Genomic DNA, 17,481 nt, shown 5'->3' on the forward strand with positions numbered 1-17,481 from the left:
GTAGAATCAAGGTTTTGTCCTGTTGGCCAGGCTGGACTTGAACTCCTGACCTCATGTGATCCACCTGCCTCAGCCTCCCAAAGTGCTAGGATTACAGGCTTGAGCCACCATGCCTGATCTGGGGAAAAAAATTAAGTGCACTGTAAAAGCATCAAATAGTCTAGTCTCATAATAATTCTCCCTTTTTGAAAATCCAGGATTCAGTGTGGGCTCTGCTCAGAGCTCAATGATCCAGTTAAAAGATAGGTAGTCAAGATCTAAATAAAGTCAGTTCCCTTATACAGTGGTATGAAAAAATTCTATAATTTTTTGTTGATTTGGCATCCATTTTTAATCTCCCTCTAGCATCACCAAACTTTCTCTTTGTGTACCTTGAGATGTAAATTTTGCCATTTGATTTTCACCTAAGAGCTATTTCCTTCCATATGCAGATTTAGGGCAATGTAGCTGACAACTGCCAGAGTAATAAACCAGGTCATCAAGAGTTTGCAAGTCAGAGATAGGAAAAAGGAGGTCTTATGAATCTATGAAATGTACTTCTATTGGCATGGCTAATATGTCTATGTATTTATATATTCTGTACACCATGTTTCACTACTGAAAATATATAAAATAATTCTTCTAGGATTTATTATGGTTTTAGGTCTAACATTTAAGTCTTTAATCCATTTTGAATTAATGTTGTATAAGGTATAATGTAGGGATCCAGTTTCAGCTTTCTACATATGGCTAGCCAGTTTTCCCAGTACTGTTTATTAAATAGGGAATCCTTTCCCCATTTCTTGTTTTTGTCAGGTTTGTCAAAGATCAGATGGTTGTAGATGTGTGGTCTTGTTTCTAAGGACTCTGTTCTGTTCCATTGGTCTATATCTCTGTTTTGGTACTAGTACCATGCTGTTGTGGTTACTGTAGCCTTGTAGTATAGTTTGAAGTCAGGTAGCGTGATGCCTCCAGCTTTGTTCTTTTGACTTGGGATTGTCTTGGCAATGCGGGCTCTTTTTTGGTTCCATATGAACTTTAAAGCAGTTTTTTCCAGTTCTGTGAAGAAAGTCATTGGTAGCTTGATGGTGATGGCATTGAATCTATAAATTACCTTGGGCAGTATGCCCATTTTCACAATAGTGATTCTTCCTATCCATGAGCATGGAATGTTTTTCCATTTGTTTGTGTCCTCTTTTATTTCATTGAGCAGTGGCTTGTAGTTCTCCTTGAAGAGGTCCTTCACATCCCTTGTAAGATGGATTCCTAGGTATTTTATTCTCTTTGAAGCAATTGTGAATGAGAGTTCACTCATGATTTGGCTCTCTGTTTGTCTGTTATTGGTGTATAAGAATGCTTGTGATTTTTGCACATTGATTTTGTATCCTGAGACTTTGCTGAAGTTGCTTATCAGCTTAAGGAGATTTTGGGCTGAGACAATGGGGTTTTCTAAATATACAATCTTGTCATCTGCAGACAGGGACAATTTGACTTCCTCTTTTCCTAATTGAATTTCTTTTATTTCTTTCTCCTGCCTGATTTCCCTGGCCAGAACTTCCAACACTATGTTGAATAGGAGTGGTGAGAGAGGGCATCCCTGTCTCTAGGCAATACCATACAGGACATAGTCATGGGCAAGGACTTCATGTCTAAAACACCAAAAGCAATGGGAACAAAAGCCAAAATTGACAAATGGGATCTAATTAAACTAAACAGCTTCTGCACAGCAAAAGAAACTACCATCAGAGTGAACAGGCAACCTACAGAATGGGACAAAATTTTTGCAATCTACTCATCTGATAAAGGGCTAATATCCACAATCTACAAAGAACCCAAACAAATTTACAAGAAAAAAACAACCTCATCAAAAAGCAGGCAAAGGATATGAACAGACACTTCTCAAAAGAAGACATTTATGCAGCCAGCAGACACATGGAAAAATGCTCATCATCATTGGCCATCAGAGAAATGCAAATCAAAACCACAATGAGATACCATCTCACACCAGTTAGAATGGTGATCATTAAAAAGTCAGGAAACAACAGGTGCTGGAGAGGATGTGGAGAAATAGGAACACTTTTACACTGTTGGTGGGATTGTAAACTAGTTCAACCATTATGGAAAACAGTATGGCGATTCCTCAAGGATTTAGAACTAGAAGTACCATATGACCCAGCCATCCCATTACTGGGTATATACCCAAAGGATTATAAATCATGCTGCTATAAAGACACCTGCACACATATGTTTATTGTGACACTATTCACAATAGCAAAGACTTGGAACCAACCCAAATGTCCATCAATGATAGACTGGATTAAGAAAATGTGGCATATATACACCATGGAATACTATGCAGCCATAAAAAAGGATGAGTTCATGTCCTTTGTAGGGACATGGATGAAGCTGGAAACCATCATTCTCAGCAAACTATTGCAGGGACAAAAAAACCAAACACCACATGTTCTCACTCATAGGTGGGAATTGAACAATGAGAACACATGGACACAGGAAGGGGAACATCACACACTGGGGCTGTCGTGAGGTTGGGGGAGGCGGGAGGCATAGCATTAGGAGATACACCTAATGTAACTGATGAGTTAATGGGTGCAGCACACCAACATGGCACATGTATATATATGTAACAAACCTGCACATTGTGCACATGTACCCTAGAACTTAAAGTATAATAATAAAAAAAAAATTCTAAAAAGCACTTAAACGCTGCTTTTTTTTTTTTTTTTTTTTTTTTTTTTTTGAGATGGAGTCTTGCTCTGCCACCCAGGCTGGAGTGCAGTGGCATAATCTCGGTTCACTGCAACCTCCACCTCCCGGGTTCAAGAAATTCTCCTGCCTCAGCCTCCCAAGTAGCTGGGACTATAGGCACCCAATACCATGCCTGGCTAATTTTTGTATTTTTAATAGAGACAGGGTTTCACCATATTGGCCAGACCGGTCTCAAACTCTTTACCTTGTGATCCGCGCACCTTGGTCTGCCAAAGTGCTGGGATTACAGGCATGAGCCACTGCGCCCGGCCAGCACTTAAATACTTTAACAGAAAAAAGAAAAAACTAGTCAAATGCTTTTTTAAGTTTATATGGCTTAGTGAAATATTTAATAAATAAGCTAGCTTTAAAAATTATTGGTAAAGTAATATTAGAAATGTCTTAAGAGTTGCCAGCATACATTTTTGCCTGCATTTATTGATATAGCAATTTTATACTTATCTCTGCCAAATACTATAAGGTGTCAAAATTTGGCATAGAGGTTACAAAACTATAACTCAGCCCAAAACAGAATTATCTTTGCTGTGTAACTCTTAATAAAAAAAAAATAATAATATTTGTTTAATGAAGATCACTACATCTTGAATAATTCAGTAAAATACCCTCACTTCTAATTTTGTGACCTTAGGCAATCTAGTCCATAGTCATGAAGGAAGTTTGTTCTGGGAAAGGACTATTATCATCTTTGTTTCAAAGTTAAACTATAAACTAAGTCAATGAACAAGAATAGCCTAGAAGTTAGAAGCAAGATGGAGTCACTTAGGTCAGATTATTTTCACTGTCTGTTATAATTTTGCAATGGCAGTTTCATAACTTTAAATAATGACTTTCACAGTTTTCATAAATAATCTAGGTAAATGATTAAAATAAATCACTAGATAAATGTAATGGGATAAATACTCATAAACAACTTTGTCATAATTTAGAATCTAAAGTTAAATTAAACAACAGTTATTTCATTATTTGGATATTTTCCAATAAAAATATATTGTAGGAAAACATTCTTTCTAGAAATTATGTCCTTTTTGAAGGGTAACCAATTTTCATCTAATTCAAAGCTTACTTAAAGGTTATATATAAAACAAAGTAAAATAAACCAGGAAATAAGGGAGATATAAAGAAAGTTATAAAAATAAAGATAGTTTTAAAGATTATTGGCAAAATATAAATATTTTCAAAAATGTAAACATTTGGCCTATATTATGCTGATCAAATATTACATTTGCTAAATGCTTTAGGTCATACACTACTTTTTTGACTTAAAAATTGTTCAACTTATTTTGGAGTGTTAAATTCTAGATAAGGCCTGGGGATGTATGAAATTAGCCATGCCACTAGCTATGCAAAAAGGTATTAAAGAACCGAGATTTTATGTAAGAAATGATCTCGTATGGTAAATTCTTGTCCTAAAGTAAAATAACTGGTTGTTTAAAAAAAAAGGAATGTTTAGGACAAGTCAGAAAGTCAAGGCATGCCATAGCTTGTCTGCATAAGCAGTGAAAGAATTCATAAAGGGAAATTTATGCAAGAAAGTCATACAATTTAAAGGTAATTAGGCCTCCTAAATACTTTATAAAATGCCACTATGACTCTTAGCTGTACAACTTGCCTGCTTTACAGCTAGGTAAGGTCTGGGATATATGGAGTTAGGTGCTGGAATAAGTCAGACCTTATCTGCACTTCTGTCTAGGTCCTAGGCTCCACATCTAGTACACAATTAAAATCCCAAACTAACCTGGGTTTTCACCAAAAGTAAAGCTTGCTATGAGTTAACATTGTAACATGTATGTATGACTATTGAAGGAACAGTTTATATGCAATGTAAGATAAATAAAATATACTTTTGGTAAAATAAATTATAAGGAGGCATGAGAATGTGGATATTTGACTAGATTAAAAGGTTAAAGAATTGTTTTAAGTTGGATAAGATAAAGACAAAGATTTAAGCAAGTTGTGGAAGGGTGATTGTAAAGGAAATTCTGTATGTAAACATACTGACTAAAGTTAAAGAGGTATCGTCCAGTTTTTCTGTAAATTGAGCATTAAAATAAAAGCACAGTGGGTTTCTCTTACAGCACTAACTGGCTTTTTTTTTTTTCTGGAGATGGAGTCTCGCTCTGTTGCCCAGGCTGGTCTTGAGCTCCTGACCTCATGATCCGTCTGCCTCGGCCTCCCAAAGTGCTGGGATTACAGGCACGAGCCACCATGCCTAGCCATATTTACCCAATTTTAATGTTTATGAGATAACATTTTTATAGACCTTTTATAACCCTTTACAATTTTTGTTAAAGAGCAGGTTAGTGGGTCCAGTGCAGTGGCTCATACCTGTAATCCCAGCACTTTAGGATGCCAAGGTGGGTAGATCATGAGGTCAGGAGTTTGAGACCAGCCTGGCCAGCATGGCAAAACCCCATCTCTACTATAAATACAAAAAATTAGCCAGGCATGGTGGCACACATCTGTACTCTCAGCTACTTGGGAGGCTGAGGCAGGAGAATTGCTTGAACCCAGGAGGCGGAGGCTGCAGTGAGCCAAGATCATGCCACTGCACTCCATCCTGGGTGACAGAGCAAGACTCTGTTTTTAAAAAAAAAAATGGGTGAATATGTCTACAAGGTTTTATTAAGAAATGGGCTTAACAATGTAAAGGTAAAATTTGGCTCATTTGGTACCAAAAATCATACAGGAAGCATTGCCAAATATAAAATGGGGCTTGGCTTTCTTTGGGCTATATTTGTATAAATATGTTATTGTTCCAAAATCATATGAAACTTCTATAATTCTATCTTAGTGTACGTTATCAGTAATAATTATAATTGTTACATTAAATTATTGTGTGCCATAGAGGTAATAATTTTCGTTGCCAATTGTGTTTTTAACTATGGCTAGCCTAAAACTTTTTGTCTTTCATAAACAATTGTTTTCTTGTTTTGGTCCTCTTTAGATGGTGGTTTTATAATCATCTGTAAAGCTCTAAACGGTGCTCTTGAATGCAGGTTTCTGATCACTTTGGAGATTGTGACATAAGAATAAAGGAAAAATGTTTAGGACTCTTGAAGTGCTAAAATGTTCATTAATGTCAAGCAGAACAGGAATTAAATACATAAATTAAACCAATAGGAAACTGAAGTGATCTTATTGACTTTTTGCTTAAATTGCTGCTAATCCTTTGTTTTGTTTTTCAGAACCAAGGAAACTTTTCTTTTGAGCTATTAACAGCTTTTAACAATTAAGTATACGCCTTATGAACAAAATTTGGAGCATATTTGTTTCTCTCTACATGATTTTTCCAGAACTTGGAAACTATTTATGAGTATTCTTAATTTATGGCAATATAGTTATTTGCATAAGTACAATAAGAACTAGTTCTCTTTTGTAACAGGACACAATTGGCAAACCTGGTTATTTTACCAAGGCTTTGACTAGAATGGTGTGCTCTCCTTTAAGGAATCAAACTTGACTTATGGAATCAATAAAACCTCTGCAAAACTGGCCTCATATTTTGTGTACACAGTTCCTGTACAGGGTTTCTGATCTGTGATAAGTAAAGAATGTCACTTTCTAACAGGTCAGGAACCCAAAGTTATCTTGGAATCTCAAGAGAAGAATAATTCACCCAACTCATAAGTATTTGATGGTACAATTCATGGTTGGGTTCAGTGGGTTTTCTTTGCTTTGTTTTGTTTTTTTGAGATAGAATCTTGCTCTATTGCCCAGGCTGGAGTGCAGTGGTGCAATCTCAGCTCACTGCAACCTCCGCCTTCTGGGTTCAAGCAATTCTCCTGTCTCAGCCTCCTGAGTAGCTGGGACTACAGGTGCATGCCACCACACCTGGCTAATTTTTTGTATTTTTAGTAGAGACAGGGTTTCACTATGTTAGCCAGGATGGTCTTGATCTTTTGACCTTGTGATCCACCTGCCTCAGCCTCCCAAAGTGCTGGGATTACAGGAATGAGGTCTTATCTCAGATTCCTTCTATGGAACAAAGTTCCATCAAAGCCAATTTAAAAGGCCTATGTGAAAAATAATTATTCTTGCTGCACTGTATACAAATAATTAGGCCAAGTATAATAAAGCAAACCAGTCCTACCTACCACGATTTATCTTTTAGTAAAACTAAGAAACTGGAGAGAAAGAAGTTATGTTTCAAAAACAATAGTACACCTGTGATTAAATTCTAGTGTTACCTAAATTTTTCAAATTTTATTATTTTCTACAGTTTGGATTAAATTCTAATTTTTCTGACTATGAGTCTCCAAAATAATGTTTTTAATTTTTTCCTTTATATTTTTCTATTTCCCCATTTTTCCTCATAGGAAATCACTAAAACCCAAGCTGTGCTTTCTTAAGGCCCTGTGAACTAGAGACTAGATGACTTAAACTTCAGAAGAAAAGAGCAGCAACCTATTTATATGTGTTTCTGTTGCATACTATTATGTTTTAGGAGGTGCTGCCTCTAAGCCCCCAAAACAGAGAGTGCTATAGGAAACATATTGACTTCCTCCACTCCAGCACTGCATTCAGTGCCCCATAACAATGACCCCCTCTCAGCAGGAAGTAGCCAGAATGATTATGACCCCCCTCATCTCCCTCCAATTCTTGTGATAAATACACAAGACAGAAATCATGCACAAATTGACAGTAGGGATTGTGGCAGGCCAGGTCTTACTAATGCAGGCCTCCAAAACAACTATTTCAGTACCGACTGAGAGGTTAAGTTAAATATTAAAAAACAGTGCCCTGGCTGGTCATGGTGGCTCACACCTGTAATCCCAGCACTTTGGGAGACCGAGGCAGGTGGATCACCTGAGGTTGGGAGTTCGAGACCAGCCTCACCACCATGGAGAAACCCCATCTCTACTAAAACTACAAAATTAGCCAGGCATGGTGGTGCATGCCTGCAGTCCCAGCTACTCAGGAGGCTGAGGCAGGAGAATCACTTGATCCTGGGAAGCAGAGGTTGCAGTAAGCCAAGATCACACCACTACACTCCAGCCTGGGCAACAAGAGTGAACCTCGGCACCCCCAGTGCCCCCCCCCCCAAAAAAAACACAAAAAACAAAAAACAGTGCCCTTACACAAAGCCTGGAATGTAACAAAAGCCCACCAAGAGTTTTGCCTAGGCCTTTCCTGGGCCTTACAGCATGACAAAATAACGAAGGAATTCTTAACAGGACCTGTGTAGAATTAAACAAGTTTTTTGGGGGTCTGAAGAAACCCCCGCCAGGCCTCCACAAACAAGTTTACTGGGGGTCTGAAGGAACTACCCTAACCTCCGTGATTTAGCAGGAGACAAGATAAAGGTAATCACCTCAGCACAAGGGCCCATTTAGATTAAGTAAATTTACTGAGGCTCCAGAGGAAGTTCTTCAGGACTCAGACATTAGTTATATTTGTGTTAATTTCCCAGTGCTTCTGTATTACAATCAATACTTGCTTTACTGAAAGTAGAAATAATCTAGAATGAAAAGTATCAACCATCTCTAAATTGTTAAACTTATGTGAATATGTTGGAGTTGATGTTTAGTGATCTCTTCCTTGACATCCTAGCAAAGATACTTCTGTAAAAGTATATTTCACAAATATACTTTCAAATACGAATTAGTACTATCCATGTTTTGGTTACTTTTGCTTTGTGCTTCCACCCCCATATTATTTCTGATAACAAAGCACAGCAACATGATTTTTCTTTTTTTTCTGAGACTGAGTCTTGCTCTGTCACCCAGACTGGAGTGCACTGGTGCAATCTCAGCTCACTGCAACCTCCGCCTCCCAGGTTCAAACAATTCTCTTGCCTCAGCCTTCTGAGTAGCTGGAACTACAGGCATCTGCCACCACACCTGGCTAATTTTTTGTATTTTAATAGAGACGGGGTTTCATCGTGTTGGCCAGGCTGGTCTTGAACTCCTGACCTCGTGATCCACCCGCCTTAGCCTCCCAAAGTGCTGGGATTACAGGCGTGAGCCACTGCACCCTGCCTGCAACATGATTTTTCTAAAGCAGGCCTTACGAATTTCGCCCGGATGTTAACACATAAAAAGGAGGTGAATGCAATTAAAAGGTGTTTAATACACTTCCACCAGAAAGGAGAGGCACAGCTGGCCATGCTGGACCTCACAAAGGCTGTCTCATGCACAGATTGGAAAGCAGAGGTATCAGGGAACTGGGACTTTGTCTTTATGACCATGATGGTTGTAAGCAATCAAGCAAGGCTGTCCCCTATTGGACACAAAGTAAAATCTTGCATGTTGGCGTCCTTCGTTGGGAAGATTATAGTATTTGCATGCTAATAAAAGCTGCCTGACAAGGAGCATGTAAACAACAGTGATTGCTTATCTGCTCCTGTGACTCAGCAGGCTTATGAAGCAGTTATAAATGGCAGCTCTCAAATGGCCAACACAATCAACATGTTCAATACAATTTATTACTAGTGGAAATCCTGAATTAATTAATTAATTATCATTTTTGAGACGGAGTCTCGCTCTGTCACCCAGGCTGGAGTTCAGTGTAATGATCTTGGCTCTTTGCAACCTCTCCTTCCCGGGTTTAAGCAACTCTCCTGTCTCAGCCTCCTGAGGAGCTGGGACTACAGGTGCACGCCACCATACCGGGCTAATTTTTGTGTTTTTAGTAGAGATGGGGTTTCACCATATTGGCCAGGCTGGTCTTGAACCCCTGACCTAAGGTGATCCACCCACCTCGGCCTCCCGAAGTACTAGGATTACAGGCGTGAGCCACCACGCACGGCCCTGAATTCTTTAATTTCTGCAGTTTCTGTTACTTCTTAAGATGCTTTTAATGAATAAAATCTGCCTTAAATGTTGATACCTGGTAACTTCTCTCTGGAGGATTTTGAATTGGCCGACTTTATCAAAACTCCAACTCTTGCCATCTAAGCACACTTAAATGTAATATTTAAGGTTCCTAAGGGGTCAACTATTACACTTTCAGCTTCTTTTTAACGATGTATTATTTTCCAAAAAATCTTTCTTACGGCCATTTGAATAGTTTAGCTTTTGCTCCTCACTTGTGAGCAACAGGATTATATATATTTAGTAAAATTTAATACAGAAAACTTAAAAATTACATTGGACAACCATCAATAAAATGTATATATCTGGTATAAACAACCTTTTTTAGCATATTGAGTTCTGCTTTTTTCTCTTTCCTCATACATATGAGATGCATAAGTATGTTTTTCTCCTGTACGGGCATAAAGAGGTGATTTTCATTTGTATTATCTGCTAAAAGCCTATGGCAGCTCATGGTACTATTGACCACATGTTCTAATGTCTTTTTGCAGATTTAAATATTATATTGTAGTGTCAATTTAACATTTAGATGTGTGTTAAATCTCTAGATCTATTGCAATTAGATTGATTTTTTTTTGTCGCCCAGGCTGGTGATGGGGCGATCTCAGCTCACTGCAACCTCCACCTCCCACGTTCAAATGACTCTCCTGCCTCAGCCTCCCAAGTAGCTGCCATTACAGGCACCTGCCACCACACCCAGCTGTGTGTGTGTGTGTGTGTGTGTGTGTGTGTGAGAGAGAGAGAGTGTATTTTTAGTAGAGACAAGGTTTCACCATGTTGGCCAGCCTGGTCTCAAACTCCTGACCTCAGTGATCCACCCACCTCGGCCTTCCAAAGTGCTGGGATTATAGGTGTGAGCCACCATGCCTGGTGTAATTAAATTGATTTTTTTGTAATGGTGATTGTCCTGGTAAATCAATATAAAATAAAAATTATACACCTTTAAAAGATTATTATCTACAGTTGCTTAGTGTTTACCTGGTCAGCTGAGGACTATCTTCTTCAAGACTTTGCTGAAATTGCACCTGCTCAGTTAGTCTTTCTGTGCAGTCAGAGAAATAATCCTGACTGAGAATGGCTAAGAAAAGAATGAAAAAATTTTGGCAGAGAAATCCTACATGTAAAGAAACAGAGCTGTGGAAAAGAAAATAATGTTCAGAGACGTGCAAAGGAATCAACTTTACTGCAGTTATTTTTTATTTTCATTTTATTTATTTATTTATTTTGAGACCAGAGTCTTGCTCTGTTGCTCAGGCTGGAGTGCAGTGGTGCGATCTCAGCTGACTGCAACCTCTATCTCCCGGGTTCAACTGATTCTCCTGCCTTAGTCTCCTGAGTAGCTGGGACTACAGGTGCGTACCACCACACCCAGCTAATTTTTGTACTTTTAGAGAGACAGGGTTTCACCATATTGGCCAGACTAGTCTCGAACTCCTGAACTCATGATCCACCCATCTCTGTCTCCCAAAGTGCTGGGATTACAGGCATGAGCCACTGTGCCAGGCAGATAGTTATTCTTTAAAAAAAATAAATGCTTAGGCTGGGCGCAGTGGCTCAAGCCTGTAATCCCAGCACTTTGGGAGGCCGAGGCGGGTGGATCATGAGGTCAGGAGATCGAGACTATCCTGGCTAACACAGGTGAAACTCCATCCCTACTAAAAATGCAAAAAATTAGCAGGGCACGGTGGCAGGCGCCTGTAGTCCCAGCTACTCGGGAGGCTGAGGCAGGAGGATGGCGTGAACCAGGAAGGCAGAGCTTGCAGTGAGCCGAGATCGCACCACTGCACTCCAGCCTGGGCGACAGAGCAAGACTCAGTCTCTAAATAAATAAATAAATAAATGCTTCAAAGTCAAATCAAATTTACGTACTTAATTGAAAAATTGCAAATATAGTGGTGAATGAAATTAAAGGTCTCTGTCTTCAGAGTGTTTACTGTAGGGTTTAGAAAATAAGGATAATTAGATAATAAATAATCCCTCATATAAACAAGTAGTATAAGTTGCTACTACATTCTGGAAGAAGGCTTGCCAATGCCTACACAAGCTGAAAATACAAATATATTTCAATTATATTTGTGGCCGTGAAGCAGCATCATTTGTCTGGGGTAATACCCCATGTTCCTTGCTCATGCCAAGGAAATCAAGGACACAGACATGCAAAGAGTGAGTTTAAGGGGGAAAATTTCATAAGCAAGAGAGAAAAGTTCCCTCATGCAGAAGCAGAGGGTTCCGAACAGATCTCTTCATTCATGGCAAATTGCATTTGGTTTTACAGACGTGCTTGAGGATGTGGTGTCTGATTTACCTAGGGCACAGAGGATTTGTTGGAACAGGTGTGCCAATTACATAGTGTGTGAAGAAGCTTTCCATCGCACCCTAATCTTTTAATATACAGATGAATTCTCTACCTGGTGGGTGCCATGTTACCTATTCTCTGACTTCACACATGATGACAAAGAAAGGGGAAGATCAGATCTTTCTTCATCTTCTATCGGCATCCTCCTCTTCTGTGAATAAATTTAAAAAGAGATGCAGAGAAGACACACCTGTTTCCTATTCACACATCAACAACTCACTATTAGTAATGTAAGTAGAGCTGATTAATTATAGCAGTTTCCTGGCAGGACACTTCTCAGCAATAAATAACACTGAAAGAAAAGTATAGGCTGGGTGTGGTGGCTCACACCTGTAATCCCAGCACTTTGGGAGGCCAAGGCAGGCAGATCATGAGGTCAGGAATTCAAGACGAGCCTGGCCAACATAGTGAAACCCCATCTCTAGTTAAAAAAAAAAAAATCAGCTGGGTGTGGTGGCAAGCACCTGAAGTCCCAGCTACTTGGGAGGCTGAAGTAGGAGAATTGCTTGAACCCAGGAGGCAGAGGTTGCAGGGAGCCGAGATCACACCACTGCACTCCAGGCTTGGCAACACAGTGAGAAAGAAAAGAAAGAGAGAAAGAGAGAAAAGAGAGAAGAGAGAGAAAAGAAAGAAAAGACAGAAAAGAAAGAAAAGAAAGAGCCGGGCGCGGTGGCTCACACCTGTAATCCCAGCACTCTGAGAGGCCGAGGTGGGTGGATCATGAAGTCAGGAGATCGAGACCATCCTGACTAACACGGTGAAACCCTGTCTCTATTAAAAATACAAAAATTAGCCAGGCGCAATGGCAGGCGCCTGTAGTCCCAGCTACTCGGGAGGCTGAGGCAGGAGAATCGCTTGAACACAGGTGGCAGAGGTTGCAGTGAGCCGAAATTGCACCACTGCACTCCAGCCTGGGTGACAGAGCGAGACTCTGTCTCAAAAAAAAAAAAAAAAAAAAAAAAGGAAGAAAAAGAAAGAAAGATTTTTTTCATAAAAAGCTAATGTATTTTTAGCATAGTAAGCATATGCATCAATAACAAAATGCTTCTGGCCAGGCACAGTGGCTCTTGCCTGTAATCCCAGCACTTTGGGAGGCTGAGGCAGATGGATTACCTGAGGTCAGGAGTTTGAGACCAGCCTGGCCAACATGTGAAACCTCGTCTCTACTAAAAATACAAAAATTAGCTGGGTGTGGTGGCACCACCGGTATTCCCAGCTACTCGGGAGGTTGAGGCAGGAGAATGGCTGCAACCCGGTAGGTGGAGGCTTCAGTGAACCGAAATTGCTCCACTGCACTCCAGCCTGGGTGACACAAGACTTCATCTCAAAAATAAATAAATAAATAAATAAATAAATAAATAAATAAATAAATAAATAAAAATAAAATGCTTGTGGTAAAATAAAGATTCATTTTGTTGATTTCTAGTGAGCTCAGGTAATGTTTGACCAAAAGCTAGCAAATATACCACAGAAAAGGAATATTTTAAATAAGAATATTGTGAATGAAGTTATCCTATCAATAGAGGTAAAAATATTGCCCAGGCGCAGTGGCTCACACCTGGATTCCCAGCACTTTGGGAAGCCAAGGTGGGTGCATCAGGAGGTCAGAAGTTCTAAGACCAGCTTGGCCAAGATGGTGAAACCCTGTCTCTACTAAAAACTACAAAAATTAGCTGGGCACGGTGGCAGGTGCCTGTCATCCCAGCTACTCAGGAGTCTGAGTCAGGAGAATCTCTTGAACCTGGGCGGCCAAGGTTGCAGCGAGAGATTGCGCCACTGCACTCCAGCCTGGGTGACAGAGTGAGACTAAGTCTCAAAAAAAAAAAAAAAAAAAAAAAGAAGTAAAAATATCATAACCTCATACTAACAGTCTCATCTATAGTTATACAACTTCAAATGCTTCTTTTTATTAAAAATTGTATTTCATATGATTATTCAATGTATATCACCCCCCTTCATTATTTCAACGCCTTCTCCACCTTATATCAGTGCAAAACAGGCCAGCTGTCTCTAGGAAAGCACATGGTGCTATTGCTATTTTAATGATGATGTTGGAGAGCACTTGCTTGGGTGGTAATTCCATGTCAAACACTGTTATTTGGCCCAAAGTACTGGTTTTCTGTTCTTCTCTAAATTTATGGATAAAATAAAATTCTTAGCTAAGAAGACTTTATCTCATTCAAGTATGTATTATGGAATTTTGTTGACACTTAAGTGTCTCTGACTTACCTGGAATATTGAAATTTCCCATGAATTCAAATCGAGCACTATAAATAAACAATCTTTTACTAAAAGCCTTTGTGAGGCAGAGTAAGATTCATAAAATTTCTTTATAATATGGAAAAAATTGTGTTAATGATATTCCTAGTAATCCCTCTGAACACAGCATTCTCAATTATCAGTACGCACCCTGAATCACTCAGGGGAAATTGATACCTCTGCAAGCAGGCAAAAGAAGGTGCTGAGTAGAAGTGCATCACATTGCACATAAATGCTGTTCACATACACATATTAGAGTCTTAACTTAATGGACTGTTATTTGCATGGCTAGATACTTACTGAATCTAGTCATACTATTTTTTTGGCAGCTAACGGTATCTGTTACCCATTAATTAATTAATTAATTTTTTTTTTTGAGACAGAGTCTTGCTCTGTCACCCAGCCTGGGGTGCAATGGCATAATCTTGGCTCACTGCAAACTCCGCCTCCCAGATTCAAGCCGTTCTCCTGCCTCAGTCTCTCAGGTAGCTGGGACTACAGGCATGCGCCACCACACCTGGTTAATTTTTTGTATTTTTACTAGAGATGGGGTTTCACCATGCTGGTCAGGCTGGTCTCAAACTCCTGACCTCAAGTAATCTGCCCGCCTTGGCCTCCCAAAGTGCTGGGATTACGGATGTGAGCCACCACACTCCCATTAGTTTTATACAATTATTTCCCTGGATGAAAAATAAATCCTTTCCTAATTTACTCTACATAGAGAGATTAGATTTGCAATCTTCAATCTTTTGATGTTAAAGCAAATCAGAGAAGAGCAATGTATATCGAATGCATTCTCCTGCCTAACTTCAAAAGTCTTCTTGCATTTTCTTGGATACCCTAGGAAGCCACCTGAAGAATACGCCTTTCAAATCCTTTAGCCAGGATTTTAGATCTCATAAGGTCAATAACTTAATGATTGAGCAAAGCCAAAATCTTGTCGTTGCTTCTTGCTAGTAATCTGGCCATTTCAAAAAGCACGGCAATTATGCCAAGCCATTGAAAAGATGTGGTTTTGATTAATTTTATCCCATTTCAAATGTTTTCTCTAATTGTTACTTTTATTATGTTACTCTAAGAGCAAATATCTACGTAACTGTTCATACATTAAAGAAATATTCATGGCTGGGTGCGGTGGCTCACGCCTGTAATCCCAGCATTTTGGGAGTCCAACGTGGGTGGATCACTTAAGGTCAGGAGTTCGAGACAAGCCTGGCCAACATGGTGAAACCCCATCTCTACTAAAAATACAAAAAACTAGCTGGGCATGGTGGTGTGCGCCTGTAATCCCAGCTACTTGGGAGGCTGAGGCAAGAGAATCACTTGAAGGCGGAGGTTGCAGTGAGCCAAGATCGTGCCATTGCACTCTAGTCTGTGCAACAGGGCGAGACTCTGTCTAAATAAATAAATATTAATATTATGACCAGGTGCAGTGGCTCACACCTGTAATCCCAGCACTTTGAGAGGCTGAGGTGAACAAATCACTTGAGGTCAGGAGTTCGAGACCAGCCTGGCAAACGTGGTGAAACCTCATCTTTACTAAACATAAAAAAAATTAGCCAGGTGTAGCCGGAGCGGGACTGTGGCTAGGGTGCAGATCTGGTGAGCCACGGCTGGGTCCAGCGTAGGGAGTGTGGCATGGAGATGCTACCCAGCACGGGTGGCAGAGAGATCAAAACCCTCTTCCCCAAGCCAAGCCAACCTCAGTGGGGACCCGGGCTCAGAGGTGCAGTGGCAGCGACTGCAGTGGCTAGACAATGGCAGCGCCTGCCAGAGCTGGGACAGTTACTGCAGCCCCAGACAGGAAGCGCTGGCTGTGGTCAGTGCTGGCAGTGGTGCTGGGGCTCTTGACAGCTGGACTACCAGCCTTGGAAGCACATACACCAAAAGAAATCTTCATGGCAAATGGTACATAAGGGAAGCTGACCTGCAAGCTCAAGTCTACTAATATGACTGGCGGGTTGACCTCAGTCTTCTGAAGCTTCCAGCCAGAGGGGGCTGACACCACCACGTCATTTTTCCACTATTCCCAAGGGCAGGTGTACCTTGGGAATTATCCACTATTTAAAGACAGAATCAGCTGGGCTGAAGACCTTGACAAGAAAGATGCATCAATCAACACAGAAAATATGCAGTCTATATACAATGGCACCTATAGCTGTGATGTCAAAAACCCTCCTGACATTGTTTTCCAGTCTGGACACATTATGCTCTATGTTGTAGAAAAAGAGAGTTTGCCTGTGTTTCCAGTTTGGGTAGTGTGGGGCATAGTTACTACTGTGATCCTAGGTCTCACTCTGCTCATCAGCATGATTCTGGCTGTCCTCTATAGAAGGAAAAACTCTAAACGGGGTTACATCAGAGAGTTTGTCACACCAGTTAAACAGGCTCCTCGGAAGTCCCACTCTGACACTGAGGGTTTTGTAAAGAGACTGCCTTCTGGATCTCACCAGGTCCCAGTCATATATGCACAGTTAGACCACTCTGGTGGACATCATAGTGACAAGATTAACAAGTCAGAGTCTGTGGTGTATGCGGATATCTGAAAAAATTAAGAGAAGACCTAGAACATATCCTCAGCAAGAAACAAAACCAAACTGGACTCTGGTTCAGCAAATGTAGCCCATTACCACATGTAGCCTTGGAGACCCAGGCAAGGACAAGTACATGTGTACTCACAGAGGGAGAGAAAGATGTGTACAAAGAATATGTATAAATATTCTATTTAATCTTCCTGATGTGAGGAGCCAATGTTGCATGATGAAAAGATGGTATGATTCTATATATGTACCCATTTTCTTGCTGTTTTTATACTTTCTTTTCAGGTCCTTTACAATTGGGAGATTTCAGAAACATTCCTTTCACCATCATTTAGAAATGGTTTGCCTTAATGGAGACAGTAGCGGATCCTGTAGTATTTCCAGTAGACATGGCCTTTTAACCTAAGGGCTTAATCAGTCTTAGCATTTATTGTAGTTGGAGGACGGAGATGCTATGATGGAAGCATACCCAGGGGGCCTTTAACACAGTATCAGTACCATTTATTTGTTTGCAGCTTTAAAAAAGTATCCATTGACTATGCCACTGGAAAACAATTTGAGAAGTTTTTTTGATGTTTTTCTCATTAAAATATGTGGCAATTGTTAGCCTTACATGTTGTGTAGACTTACTTTAAGTTGCACCCTTGAAATGTGTCATACCAATTTCGGGATTCATAATAGCAAGATTAGCAAAGGATAAATGCCGAAAATCACTTCATTCTGGATACCTTTGGATCAATACTGATTA

The 17,481-nt window shown here is 40.0% G+C and overlaps 1 pseudogene across 1 annotated transcript; it reads left to right on the forward strand.

Moving 5' to 3' along the window:
• Positions 1–15,834: 15,834 nt before the first annotated feature.
• Positions 15,835–16,874, forward strand: LOC700357 (myelin protein zero-like protein 1 pseudogene; annotated as a pseudogene). Its single transcript, XR_010677.5, has one exon. The product of XR_010677.5 is annotated as a myelin protein zero-like protein 1 pseudogene (transcript).
• Positions 16,875–17,481: the final 607 nt, after the last annotated feature.

Source organism: Macaca mulatta, chromosome 3, assembly GCF_049350105.2.
Source record: "Macaca mulatta isolate MMU2019108-1 chromosome 3, T2T-MMU8v2.0, whole genome shotgun sequence".
NCBI lineage: Eukaryota > Metazoa > Chordata > Mammalia > Primates > Cercopithecidae > Macaca > Macaca mulatta.